We start from the raw sequence: 15,648 nt of genomic DNA, 5'->3' as shown, positions 1-15,648 counted from the left end.
CGACATACCTCGTAATTCCAACTACGAACCCCCCCTAGGTGCATTCCAAGTCACACACGCTATATCGTTTTTTCCTTAACCACTTCTCAGCATACGTATTCCCAAAGAAACCCCCCTCCGTGCCCCAAAACACATAGAAGGCCATAACAGAGCAAAGTCACTGTAGCATCCTCTGTACGGGTCATCATCAGGTTCTAGCAGTTCCTCCGGGGGCTCACATAAGGTCCCTCGATATTCGTTCTAATTAGTCCATATTCTCGACCATTTCTTAGGGCACCCTCTCTGCACATATACTGCCTTTTCTGCTACCATTGCAGAATCCATATCATTACACCACCGCGTACATGAGGGTTTCACACCAGATCCCCATCTCCTAGCAATGTTACGCTTTGCAATGGCCATACCCAGTGTTGCCCAGAGTTGTAATCCCTTGTTCATATCAGTAGGTGACCAGATATTCAGTATACAACACTTTGGTTCATTCTGCAACACAACCCCCGTTGCCTCCGATATCTCAAACAAAACCTCCTCCCAATATGATTGTATTTTGGGGCAATCCCATAGTGTATGAAAGAAGGTCCCTGGGGATCCACAACCTCTGAGGCAAGTAGGTTCCAGGGTGCGCCCTAGCTTGTGTAGTAGAGTACGTGAATAATACACTCTATGTAGTATTTTTAATTGTACCAGTTTCAGTCGCGAAGGTATGGTGGTCTCTCTGGGCGATGCCAGTGCATGTAAATGAATTCAATATTTAATAATATAAGTTAAGCAAAAGAAGTTAAGAAGGGCTAATCCCATGATTAAGACGAATTAAAAACATGGATTATTCTAAAATAAAACAAGACTACCAAAGTTCTCTACTCTATTTTTTCAGTAGGTGTATACGTTTGCACCACATTGCAAATAAGAACTTGGAGATTGCAACAGCAACTACCGGGTAAGTATCATATTTTAATATCCTGTAAACTTCACTAAAATTTCTTGTACCCAGGTTTCTACAAAGTTGAAGGATCCATTAGATCTAGGCAGACTATATGCGGGACAGAAAATGATCACATGGATCTCGGTTTCTTCCGCTTCAGTACACCCAGGACAAAGTGATTTAGTAGCTCCCGCCCAGTTATTAGTGAATGCATAGAGCGTGAGCGTCCCATTTCTGAATTGTATAAATAATTTCTTAGCTGCAAGGGGTTGAATAAAGTCCAAAACCAACTCCAGACTGTAGTGCTGCTTTACATCCAAAAACTTGGAGGTCAGGTTGGATGAGTCTACTGACTGGAGAATACTTGCCAATCTATGTTCTTTCAGGGCAAATAATATTGATTTTCTGGATGTGGCATGACATGTCACCTCCGGTGCAGACCACAGATCATTCCTCCCTATAGCACCGAATGCATTCCTAATGTAGGACAGCCAGGATATGTTGCGCGCCCCCAGGATGGACATGACGGATTTTAATTACTCCCTGAAATTACCTAACTCTGGCGTAGACCATAGCCGTCGCCAGTAAAGAAGCGGTTGGAAGGAAATCAGGTCGGCAATGGGAGCAATGCCCAGGTCCATCCTTAATGGAATTAAGGGGGTACTTTTTGGGTGACCTATTTTCAGTCGCTGTAATAGTGTTAATAGGACAGTGACCCCAAAGTTCTGCACCATACAACGCGGCCCCCCTAGCTTGGACATTATATATTTTTGCGGGGGGACCAATGACCTTTGTGGAACAACTCTTATAGACTTTTAATACCCCCCCGTTGCCTAAATTAGTTTTAAATTTGCCTTAGTGATTTGCGGTCCCCTCTCCATTTTGTCGTTAATGGTGCCTTCATGAAGGCATTTCAGCTGTTGACAAAGATAAGCTGCAGCTCCCATATCAAGCAGTGAGCCCCATAACTGATCTCGATCTACCATATCAAATGCGGATTTGAGGTCCATGAATGTTAGATAGAGAGAGCCTCCCTCCAACATTATGGTTTTCCAATAGATCATTTGTAGTCTAAACAGCTGATCTATGGTTGAGGTTTTGGGCCTGAAGCCTGCTTGTAGGGGAGTTAGTATATTATGATCATCCATCCAATCCTGCAATCTTCCCAAAAGTACACGGGCAAAAATCTTTTGTGTTACATCTATTAGGCTAATTGGCCTATAATTTGCCGGTTCTAGTGGGGACCCCTTTTCATAAATAGGAATGATCTCAGCTCCCGCCCAAGTTGTAGGGGGTGCCATACCATGAAATATTGCATTAAAAAGGGTCTGCAAGTATAGGGCCCACACTACCTATTCAGTTCTGAACAGGTCTCCTGGGATCCTGTCCAGCCCGGGCGCCTTTGGCCAAAGTCACTGTGACCTCAGCCAATGAACTGGGGGGTATCTCGCCGGTGGAAACAAGAATTTGATCGCTGTTAGGTGACCTCGACTCGTTGGTTCCAATCTGGGGCTTAGCGTATAAAAGTTTAAAATGGACTCGCCAAACTTCTTCCCTGAGGTTTGGCTCGATTGCAGACCTGCCCTCAGTTTTTCCTGTCTTTACCAGTTCCAGAATCCTCTTGTATCTTTTTCATCTAGGGCTTTCTTAATAGCCTGCCATCTATCAGTTTCCCATTCTGATTTTGCTGCTAAAATAATTTTCATAAGAAACGCCCTTGCCTCCCTGATACGTGTAGGATCTCCCTCTCTCAATGCTGTCAACAGGGAGCTCTTTGCATCCCTACATGCCCTATTGTACCAAGGGTTCTTTTCCCTTTTTTGGATTCTTTTTTTAGATTTGCTACTATAAAAAAAGTCTGCCAGATTCCCAATCAAATCCTGATGGTTTTTTCCCAGGTCCTCTTTGGGGTCAACAAGACTATCACTATCTAAGATAGAACTTGCCTTTTCTAAGAAGGGAATGATTTATTTATACAAAGATGCCATTGCTTCTGGAGATTGTACATATGACCCCCAGCGGATTCTTTTGCCTCCATCAATTGCTATTAGATTCATGGGTGGCGGGTCAATCGGATCCTGCCCTTCAGCTGATTGGAAGATGTCCAAGGTTACAACCAGCAGATTGTGATCACTTTCTGCATGGGTATGAACATGGAAATTAAAAATCCATCTATGCCAGATTTCCACATTTACCAAAATGTAGTCAATAGTGGATACCTGGCCATTCCTTTTTAAAAGTGAAGTTCCCTGGGTTATCGGTCGGTAACCGGCCATTGCATGCCCTCAGCGAGTACATGAGTGTGAGTGAGGTCAACTGCAAAACTAGAGGAGTCCACCTCTTAATCGGGTAAAGGTTGCACATAGGAATTGCCCAGGTCGAGTCCTCTTTACTGCGTAATTGAATGTGGTAAAGCCATTAAGAGGTTCGAAGTGGCAATTAAAATTCCCTCCAATGAAAGGATATGTTTGGTCGGGCAGCGTAGGGAAAAATGCTGCCAGGCAGTCTAATGTCGGCGAGGTCTGCCCTTGCCTCACAGGACAGGAGTAAACATTAATAATAGCCTCCTTTGAGACATTACTAAATGAGAGAAGAATGCAAAGAATGTCAGGGGAATGGGTTTCTAACCTTTTTACTGTACAACTAAGATGTATACCAACCCAAATAGTAAGGCCCCCCTACGGTCTCCCCCTTTGACCCTGCATGGCCGCTTTGTAGTATGTAGCAAACCCGGTTCTATGTAAGGGTTTCAATGCCCAGATCTCTTGGGGTAGGCAGATCTCATGGGTATCAATAAATTCACCCAATCAGGGAGATCCATTTTAGCACTGAGACCAGCTACATTCCATGACAAAATCCTTAGGCCCTGTGGTGTTTGTACTTTGTTACACTGCAGGGCTGTAGAGGGCACCCCACTTTCCAGAGCTCTGGGCATGTTCTCCTCCTCTTCTCCAGGGGCAATCTCATAAAAGGCCTCCATATAGCTATTATCTCCTCCTATATTATTCTCTACTAACACCTGTCCATTACTAAACATCGGTATCTGGTTGGTAACCACATCTCGCAGCAACCTTTGTACATTCAAGGCCTGAGGCACACAAGTAAGATCCCCCCCCTTTAGATATTATAGACAGATTCCCCACCCTCCCTACACGAGTACCATGTGGGACTTCTTGAGTGTCACCAATAATACCCATAGAACTCTCTTCTATCAATAATTCATTCCTTAGGACCAATGGGAAAGCAGTAACCTCAGCTCCCTCACTGACATGAGGCGAGACTAACAGATTAACCTTAGATAGTGAGTATTGTCTAATGGGGATCAGTCAATCTACCTGATCTAAAACACTGAATTTATTATTTAAGGGAAGAGCAGCTGGTAGTAAGATATCAAAGTTACGACATCTATTGTTTGGGTACCCTGCCTGAACTCTCGTTTCCCAACTTCCCCCTGAGTAGTTCCTTCTCTCAACTTGTGAAAAAGAGGGGTAAAAGTGGCTTAGGGGAAGGGACGGTATTCCATTTACTGACCGAGGTTGGGACCAATCACAAATAAAGCTAACCACCCGCCTATCTCTAAAGTTAATCAAAATACAGTCACCCTCAATGGATTTCTCTCTGTGACCCACACAACTTACTCTACGAGCAAATAAGATTTCACTAAACACCTGGGGTGGGAGTGGTCTATTCTTATTAAGCCAGTGGGTACACTTATTTTTTAGCTCACTGTATGTCTCCTCCCTGCCACTTTTTAACATTGGTATCCCAACCAATACAACAACTTAAGGAGCTGACTCAGGTGGTAAATCTATGCATGGTGTACTATGTTTCATTACACCAGTGCTGGGAGGGCTTAAGTGACGATCGCAGGCTATATCTCTTCTCGGGTTTTTTTAGACCGCGCCTGCCCCCTGGGTAAGTATTTCTGATCTCACCCTCTGCAAGTTCCCTACACCTGCATGTGTCACATCACCTAAAATTGAAGAAATACCGACCCCATCATTTCTACTTGGTGGGGCCAATGTTGGGTTAGATATTAATGGGGTGGGAGGTAGGGTAGTAGATGTAAGTGGGATACACATCGCATTTCCTGTGGGTTCGGTTAGCCTAACGTTTCCCCCCGTGGACTTTAAAGTGGAGCCAGAGTTGGACATAAGTGATTCAAAATGCAATAATTTTTCCTCTATTAATAATAGTCTTTTAAGGATTGGCGCAAATGATGATTTAAGTATGGCACTCAATTTTGCCCAATAACCATCATCAGTATGAGCTGGATGAGCAGCAACCAAGTCCAGGATTGAGGCACCCGATAGTAGAGGTGGGTGCTGAGGCTCTGGAATAGATGGCAACACTGCAGTCTCTGACTCTCCAATCCTGTTGGGTTTTTGGATTTTTGCATTTTTTTGTCTCTGAGGGCCCCCTCCTCGCTTTCTCTTTGTCACTGATTCCGGCACACGTTCCCTAAACTGAGATGTAGATATGGGGCAGACCTATTTGAAAGCCGTGATGATGTACCACATACTATTCCATTTATAGCTGGGGCATCAGGAGGAGAGGTTGGAGGAAGCTCCAGGTTTATAGAAGTGTTCACGAGTTCCTGTGGGGGCTGATTGCTACCCCCAACCAGAACGTGGGGTTTAGGACCCGACTCTATGCATTGCTCAGGTGACCATGCAGCCGCCAGACCCCCCAAAGAAGAGCGTTTCAAGTGTAGGGGGTCAAGCAATAAACGTCGCTCAGTCAGGGCTATTTCATGATCCAAAACAGAAGTTGCTCTAGTTATGAACTTGTCCAACGTCCCTGCCACATTTCCTCCGATTACAGGATTCCTACCCTTTTCTCCTCTCATGGTCATCACGGGATAGTGTCTTAATCAGTGGTTAGCCCACAGGCTCAATCCCCGTCGTCAAGGAACAGGCACAAAGGGGAAATAATTAACTGACCTTAGGATGTAGCAGGATTTAGAGGGGGGCCAGGCACGTCCTCTTCCGTCCTCGAACGAGCTCTAACCGGCCCGCCCTTGGTCCGGGCTTCACTTGGCGCACGCCCGCGCTCGTTCCGCAGAGCGGGGATAGTGGTGCTCTAAATAGGCAGCGTGCAATGCGGCTCAGGTGTGGCGTGCCCTGTGGCCCACTGGGACATGAAGTCCCACAACAGTTCGGTGTCCTGTCCTTGCTCGTGCCTCCAAGATGAAAACAACAGCGCAGCAGCTCCAGCGAAGTGGGAGCGGCAAGCTGTTAAGTAGCTGTGGGTAGCGGGCAATGCGGCTCAGGTGTGGCATGTCCTGTGGCCCCCTAGGACATGGAGTCCCACAACAGTTCGGTGTCCGGTCCTCGCTTGTGCCTCCAAGATGAAAACAACAGTGCAGCGGCTGCCGCAAAGCGGGAGCGGCAAGCTGTTAAGTAGCTGTGGGCAACGGGCAATGCGGCTCAGGTGTGGTGTGTCTTGTGGCCCCCTGGGACATGGAGTCCCACAACAGTTTAGTGTCCGGTCCTCGCTCGTGCCTCCAAGATGAAAACAACAGTGCGGTGGGAATAGTCATTTTTTTCCCTTACGCTATCCAATGCTTTCCTTACTGTTGCACTGACGGAAGTGGGAATTGTAATTTTTACCCCATCACTATCCACCGTTTCCACTACTATTGTGTTTATTTTGTTATTAAATGTAGTTTTTTTTAAATTGTGTAATGTGTTAATTAAATATAGAATATTTTATTTAATTTAAAATTATTTATATATGTGTATACAGCTGTTAAGTAGCTGTGGGCAGCGGGCAATGCGGCTCAGGTGTGGCGTGTCCTATGGCCCCATGTGACATGGAGTTCCACAACAGTTCGGTGTCCGGTCCTCGCTCGTGCCTCCAAGATGAAAACAACAGCGCAGTGGGAATAGTCATTTTTACCCCTACGCTATCCAACGCTTTCCCTACTGTTGCACTGACAGGGGTGGGAATAGTAATTTTTACCCCCTCACTATCCAACGTTTCCTCTACTATTGTGTTTATTGTGTTATTATATGAATGTTCTTTTTAATTGTGTAATGTGTTAATTAAATATAGAATATTTTATTTAATTTTAATTATTTATATATGTCTATATTTTATTTTGATATAATTTAAAACGTTTATAAATTAAATAAAGATGATAGTTAATAAAATCTATTTAAGTAAATATATGTATATGTACACATTTTTTGTCTTTATATTTCTTAAATTAAGTTTATTAGTTATAATTAGTTAAAATATATATTAAATGTAATTTATTTTGTTAATAATATAAATAATATTTAATTAATTTTATTTAAGATATGTAATTTTTTTTAATCGATATTTTTTATTTCTCTATTTTGTACATCGATATTTTTTGTGTCGATATTATTGTACTTACCTGTTTTGTATAGGATTTCAATATTTTTGTTATCGATATTTTCACATCGATATTTTTTTCATCGATGTTTTTAATATCGATATTTTAACATGGCACCGGTGGCACTGGTATTGACAGTGGTGGTATTGGTGGTGGTGGTATTGGTATAAGTGGTATTGATGGTGGTGGTATTGGTGGTGGTGGTATTGGTATTGGTGGTGGTATTGGTATTGGTGGTGGTGGTATTGGTGGTATTAGTGGAGGTGGTGGTATTGGTGGTGGTGGGATTGGTGGTGGTGGTGGTATTGGTATTGGTGGTGGTCGTGTTGGTGGTGGTATTAACGGTGGTGGTGGTATTGATGGTGGTGGTATTGGTGGTATTAGTGGTGGTGGTGGTATTGGTGGTGATGGTAATGGTGGTGGTATTGGGTTTGGTGGTGGTGGTATTGGTGGTGGTATTGGTGGTGGTATTGATGGTGGTGGTGGTATTGGTGGTGGTGATATTGGTGGTGGTGTTGGTGGTGGTGGTATTGTTAGTGCTGGTATTGGTGGTGGTGCCCGAAATGCAGCTTCACAAGCATCCACCCCACCATGCTGCCGACCAGGAAAGAACCCAACCACCTCAGATGCATCCTTCTCAACACCCGCTCCGCCCGAAAACATGCCGTTGAACTCTGGGACCTACTCGACTCACCCTCCCCAGACGTCGCCTTCCTAATGGAGAGCTGGCTGAACCCAGCCTCGGCACCCGACATAGCTATAGCCGTCCCGGAAGGCTACAAAATCACCCGCAAGGACCGCACCAACAGAGCGGGAGGAGGAATCGCCATCGTCCACAGGAACGCTCTCAGAGTCTTGACAACACCGACGACACCCTCAGCACCGCCGAACACCTGCACTTCCAGATCCACACCGACTCCAACACCACCCTCAGAGGAACCCTCATCTACAGACCGCCCGGACCCCGACCACAGTTCAGCGACTCCATCGCTGACTTCGTCAGCACACACGCCCTCGCCTCCATGGACTACATCCTCCTCGGGGACCTGAACTTCCACCTCGAGAACAATGACGACACCAACTCTACCACCCTGGTCGACAACCTAGCCAACCTCGGACTCAGACACCCACCCACTCCGCCGGTCACACGCTTGACCCCATCTTCTCCGCAAGCCCCCACATCTCCTTCAACCATACCACCGAACTCCACTGGACCGACCCACTGCTGCATCCACTTCACCTTCAAGAAACCCACCACGCACCACCGCACCCAACAGATGCTTCACCGCTGCTGGAGCAAAGTCACCGAAGACCAGCTAACCACCACCCTCGCCCAGATCCCACCCGCCGACCATACCGACCCCGACACCGCCGCCCGCAACCTCAGACATTGGATCAACGACTGCACCAACACCCTCGCCCCGATCAAGAAACCCTCCAACAATCATACCAACAAGAAAGCCAGCTGGTTCACTGAAGACCTCCGGGCCTCCAAGCAAACCTGCCGAAAGCTGGAGAAGATCTGGCTCCGTGAACGAACACCAGACAGCCATGCCGCCCACAAGAATGCCACCGGCAGACACCATCACCTCATCAGATCCGCCAAAACGGCCTCCTTGTGGAGAAGTGTGGCTCAATGGTTAGAGCGGCAGACCCTGATGCAGAGGTCTGGCCTGGGACCAGGGTTCGATTCCCGCCTCGGCGGGTCTTGGGCTCAATTTCCCCGGACCTGATAATTCTCGCCTCGGTGCCTAGTCTAATCATGGGTCACACTCTGTGACTCTGGGCAATAGCTTGCTTAATCTCCACAACGGCCCCAGCAGCGCTGTGGATGCCTGGCTTCACCTTGGGGGTGCCCAGGAGTGGACATTTCACAGGAAAGCCAGGATGGGTTCCGCAGCGGTATGAATACAGCGCTACGAGGCCTCCGGGTAGAAGTGCGCTATATAAAATACAAACATTTACATTTACATTTCAAAGACCGCCTAGACAACAACGCGCACAACAGCAAAGAGCTCTTCAACATCGTGAAGGAACTCTACAACCCCAGCTTGAACACCAACGACGTCCCACCCTCGCAAGACCAGTGCGACTCGCTGGCCACCTTCTTCCACCGCAAGATCACAGACATCCACAACAGTTTCAACGCCACAACCGCCCCGACAACCACTGAGACCTACGCCCCCACGACCACCATCCACACCACCCGCCTGCTCTACTGGACCAACATCAACGACAATGACACCATCAAGATAATGAACACCATCCACTCCGGATCTCCGTCAGATCCATGCCCTCACCACATCTTCAACAAAACCAGCACATCCATCGCACCCCATCTCCGGAAAGTCATCAACACCTCCTTCGAGACAGCAACCTTCGCTGAGAGCTGGAATCATGCTGAGATCAACGCCTTACTCAAGAAACCCAAGGCGGACCCCAAGGTCATCAAGAACTTCCGGCCCATCTCCCTGCTCCTGTTCCCGGCAAAGGTCATCGAGAAGACCGTCAACAAACAACTGACCCGCTACCTCGAGGAAAACAACATCCTGGACCCTTCCTAGTCCGGGTTCCGCAGCAACCACAGCACCTAGACTGCCCTCATCGCCGCCAACAATGTCATCAAGTCCCTGCTGGACAACGGTGAAATGGAGGCCCTCATCCTCCTGGACCTGACAGCCGCCTTCGACACGGTCTGTCACCACACACTATGAACATGCCTCCACAACGCTGGGATCCAAGAGAAGGCCCTGGACTGGACCACCTCCTTCCTCTCTGGCAGAACACAGAGCGTCCGCCTTCCCCCCTTCCGCTCCGAAGCCACCGAGATCATCTGCGCCGTACCCCAGGGCTCATCACTCAGCCTAACCCTGTTTAACATCTACATGGCACCGCTCGCCCACGTCGCCCGTCGGCACAACCTCAACATCCTCTCCTACGCCAATGACACCCAGCTGATACTCTCCCTCACCAAGGACCCCCACACCAACAAAACCAACCTTCACGAAGGAATGAAGGCCGTTGCTGAATGGATGAGGAACAATCGATTGAAGCTGAAATCGGAGAAGATGGAGGTTCTCATCCTCGGATCCAACCCTTCGGCCTGGGACGACTCCTGGTGGCCGACCGCACTGGGAACCGCTCCAACACCCACCGACCACACAAGCAACGTAGGGTTCATCCTCGACTCCACCCTCTCCATGACTAAACAGGTCAACGCCGTATCCTCCTCCTGTTTCAACACCCTCCGCATGCTCCATAGGATCTACAAGTGGATCCCCACTGAAACGAGAAGAACAGTCACCCAGGCCCTTGTCAGCAGCAGGTTGGACTATGGAAACGCCCTCTACGCAGGAGCCTCGGCCAAACTCCTGAGATGGCTCCAACGCATCCAGAACGCCTCTGCACGCCTGATCCTCCACATCCCTCGCCGCAGCCAAATCACACCCCACCTGAGAGACCTGCACTGGCTCCCGGTCAACAAGAGGATAACCTTCAAGCTCCTCACCCACGCACACAAGGCACTCCACAACACCGGACCAACGTACCTCAACAGACAACTCAGCTTCTACACCCCCACCCGCCAGCTCCGCTCCGCCGACCTCGCCCTCGCTACAGTCCCTCGCTTCCGAAGAGCGACCTAAGGCGGCAGATCGTTCTCCCACCTCGCCGCCAAGACCTGGAACACCCTCCCCATCCAACTACGGCAGACCCAAGACCTGCTGACCTTCAGAAAACTCCTCAAGACCTGGCTTTTCGAGCAGTCACAGCATTCCCCACCCCAACGCCTTGAGACCCTCACGGGTGAGTAGTGTGCTTTACAAATGAAATGAATGATTTATTGATTGATTGGTGGTGGTATTGGTGGTAGTTTTGGTGGTGGTATTGGTGGTGGTGGTATTAGTATTGGTGGTGATGGTATTGGTATTGGTGGTTTTGGTGGTGGTGGTATTGGTAGTGCTAGTATTGGTATTAGTGGTGATGGTATTGGTGGTGGTGTTGTTGGTTGTACTGGTGGTGGTATTGGTGGTGGTGGTATTGGTATTGGTGGTGGTGGTATTGGTATTGGTGGTTTTGGTGGTGGTATTGGTGGTGGTAGTATTGGTAGTACTAATATTGGTATTGGTGGTGGTATTGGTGATGGTGATATTGGTAGTGCTAGTACTGGTATTGGTGGGGATGGTATTGGTGGTGGTGTTGGTTGTGGTATTGGTGGTGGTAGTATTGGTGGTATTTGTTATGATATTGGTGGTGGTCGTATTAGTGGTGTGGCATTGGTGGTGGTGGTATTGATGGTGGTGGTGTTGGTGGTGGTGGTATTGTTGGTTGCGGTATTGGCTGTGGTGGTATTGGTGGTAGTGTTGGTGGTGGTGGTATTGGTGGTATTATTGGTGGCGGTATTGGTGGTGGTATTGGAGAGGACATTGGTGGTGGTATTGTTGGTGGTATTGTTGGTGGTGGTATTGGTGGTGGTAGTATTGGTGGTATTTGTGATATTGGTGATGGTAGTATTGGTGGTAATTGTGGTATTGGTGATGGTGGTATTGGTGGTGGTGGTGGTGGTATTGGTATTGGTGGTTTTGGAGGTGGTGATATTGGTAGTGCTAGTATTGGTGTTAGTGGTGATGGTATTGGTGGTGGTGTTGTTGGTTGTACTGGTGGTGGTATTGGTGGTGGTGGTATTGGTGGTGGTGGTATTGGTATTGGTGGTTTTGGTGGTGGTATTGGTGGTGGTGGTATTGGTAGTGGTACTAGTAGTGGTTGTATTGGTATTGGTGGAAGTGGTATTGGTGGTATTGGTATTGTGGGTGGTATTGGTGGTGGTATTGGTGGTGATGGTGGTATTGGCGGTGTAATTGGTATTGTTGGTGGTGGTATTGGTGGTAGTATTGGTGGTACTGGAATTGGTATTGGTGGTGATGGTATTGGTGGTGGTATTGGTGGTGGAGGTATTAGTGGTAGTGGTATTAGTGGTGCCTAAGGTATTGATGGTGGTGGTGGTGGTATTGGTTGTGGTAGTATTGGTGGAATTTGTGATGGTTTTGGTGGTGGTGGCATTGGTGGTGGTGGTGGTATTGGTGGTGGTATTGTTGGTGGTATTGGTGGTGGTGGTATTGGTTTTGGTGGTGGTAGTATTGGTATTGGTGGTGGTGTTATTGGTGGTGGTGGTTCAGCTTTCGCACGGGGGGTGTTGATTTGGGTTAGAGCCGGGGTCCCCTTTCGGATGACTGATCATTTGATAGATTCTGAGGGCCGCTATGTTGCTGTTAGGGGACACCTTCACGGGCGTGAGGTAACCCTCTGCAATGTTTATGCCCCCCTAATGTAGAGCAAGCACCCTTCTTTGCACACTTGTCTGACGCCCTGGCGGTTTATTTCACGAGCCCAGTACTGATAGGTGGGGATTTTTACTCCATCGCGGATGTGGTCATGGATAGATCCCACCCTCCGTTACCTACAGCCCCAATTCATAAGTTAGCAAAGATCAATGGCAGGATCACTGCGTTTTGTTGATGTTTGGCGAGTGCAACATCCGGTTGAAGAAGATTATTCTTATTTTTCGGCCTTACACGACTTACATGTGCGGCCCGACGTGGTTTTGTATAGCCCTGGTCTGGCCACTATGGTGGTGGGTAGCGAATAATTATCACGCACTATTTCGGACCATAATCCGCTGCTGGTGAGTTTCTGTTGGGCTGTGGAGCGCCCTACCATCCCGAATTGGAGGTTACACCCAGAGTTGCTGGAAGATCCGGCTTTTCGCGCCGAGCTGATAAGGGGAATCGAGCAATACTTTGTTGAGAACGAAAGCACGGCTACGACGACCGCCTTGGAATGGGACGCCTTTAAGGTGGTAATTCGTGGGTTTTGTATTGCTAAGTGGGTGGGAGTGCGGAAGCTGCTAGTGCAAGAAATCGAAGCTGCAGAGAAAGCCCTTAGGGAGGCCGAGTGAGCCCATTCCACTAACTCTGAGGCGCGGGACACGGTTTGGACCCTGAAGGAAGCGGTGGCAGCAGTTGTGGAGTGCTTGAGATGATTTGCCCACAGAGCTTATCTGGCCCGTGCGCATGCTGAAAGAGATATGGTGGGCACCTTGCTGGCATGGTTGGCCAACCCCCTCCCCAGATGCGTTCCCATTTTGGTGATAACCTCCTCCTCAGGGCGATTAGAACACACACAACATCAGATAAATGCCTGATTTCATTCCTTTTATGCTGACCTATATACTAGTTACCTGCAAGCCGGGGAAATGGATATACAGGCGTTCTTGGGGGATTTGTAGTTGCCTACAGTGGATGCGGACCAGGCAGATTCCCTCGGCCAGGATATCACGGTTGCGGAAATCCGATGCGCCATTAAACAGTTAGTGCACAACAAAACCCCGGGTATTGATGGGCTACCCATTGAATTTTACTCGGCTTATATTGATGTCCTGGCTCCTAAGCTACTGTCAGTGTACAGAGAGGCCATACGGTTGGGAGTACTGCCGACCTCAACTAGGGAGGTTATCATCATCCCCCTCCTTAAACCGGGGAAAACCCCTACGGACCCGTCTGCGTATCGGCCATTATCTATGCTCACCACTGACTAAAAGATTCTGAGTCGTGTGCTGGCTACTCGCCTCCTCCCCCTTATGATACGTTTGGTCCATCCTGATCTGGCTGGCTTTATCCCTACTCGTAACACTGCTCGTAGTATACGCAGGCTGATACGCATATCGGGTGGGGACCATGGCGAGGATAGTCAGGCGTTAGTCCTCTCGGTGGACATTGCAAAAGCATTTGATAGTTTGGAGTGGCCTTATTTGTTTTCAGTCATGAGAGCCTTCGGGCTTGGAGAAGGATATGTCCGCTGGACTGAAATTTTATACTCCTCAGCGAGTGCTAGAGTGAGGGTTGGTAAGGTCATCTCCTCCTCATACCCAGCGGGGCGTGGCACTAGGCAGGGCTTCCCGCTTTCCCCATTACTCTTTGCCCTAGCCATAGAGCCACTGGCAACACGGGCTACACTGGGGAGGGCGTTCCAAGGCGTGAGCCTCTCTGGCCGGACACATTACATCTCGCTGTATGCGGACGACCTCTTGCTGTTCTTGAAGGATGCTGGAGCGGCTTTGGAAGGGGCGCGGGCCCTGCTTCGCCGATTCGGGGATATCTCTGGTCTGCGAGTCAACTGGGCAAAGAGTTGCGTTTTCCCAGTGGCCCTGGCGCGCGACCCGCCTGCGCTTCTGCCTGATGTGGCGTGGGAGCCCAGGTGTCTCCCCTATTTAGGGACGCATGTTTATCATACCCAGGACAATTTGCTTGAAGGCAACATAGGCAGAGCGATAAGGGGACTTAAGGGCAGTATGCAGTTCTGGGGAACTTTGCCATTGTCGGTGGCGGGCCGAGTGGCATTGTTGAAGATGGTGGCGCTTCCTCGGCTGCTATATTTTTTCCGAACCTTGCCTACACGAATACCCCTCGCATTATTTCGACAGCTCCGCTCTGTGGTGGGTGGCTTTATCTAGGGAACGGGCAGGCGTCGAGTGGCATTGGATACTTTGATGCATCCAATAGCTGAGGGGCATCGCAGTCCCTGATTTCAAGTTATACTATTTGGCTGCGCAGTTCCAGGGCCTTACTCAGGCGGTGGCGCAGGAATTTAGAGGGCCGGAGCGAGATTTTGAACCAGATGTGCCGAGACATGTACTGTCATTCGTGGTTCTACAAAAAAAAACTACGGGCCGTTGAGCTATCGGTTGAAGAATGCACTCTGAGACATTGTTGGAAACTATACCACAATAGAATTGGGGTGCAGAGACCCTACGCCCTTGAGAAACCATTGGGCATGTGTACGGCCATACCGCATGGTGGAGATTGTTCTGCCCTTGCGTTGTGGGAGACATTGGGGTTGCAGATGGTAGGGGATTTGTTTGGAGATGGCGTACTATTGCCCTATAATGCACTGCATGAGAGTTTTGGGATCCCGCGGGGCCATTTCTTGTTGCACGCGGCTCTAGTTGCTGCCATCCAAAAACACTGGGGCACCGGCCTTTCGGAACCACCGGTGAGTGCGGCGTGTCAATACGTAGTGATGGCAGCGGATACTTATAAAGTGGTCACCTGCTTATATAAACGCATGCTTGGAGAGGGACTGGCACCACTGCAGAGGCTACGTGCTCAGTGGGCGGCGGTCGGCGGATATAGATAGAGAGATACCTGACTCGACCTGGTCGCATATACTTAAAAGGGCATGGAAGGGCATTAAAAACGCCAGATTCTAATTGGTCCAATTTTTTATCCTGCACAGGGCATATATTACACCGGCTAAAATCAACCAATATTTCCATGTAGATACAGCACAATGCCCCCGATGTAGGTTG

This window comes from Lissotriton helveticus, chromosome 1_1 (assembly GCF_964261635.1).
Source record: "Lissotriton helveticus chromosome 1_1, aLisHel1.1, whole genome shotgun sequence".
In the NCBI taxonomy this organism is placed as follows: domain Eukaryota; kingdom Metazoa; phylum Chordata; class Amphibia; order Caudata; family Salamandridae; genus Lissotriton; species Lissotriton helveticus.
The sequence above is the reverse complement of the archived record's forward strand: the minus strand, read 5'-3'. Positions refer to the sequence as shown.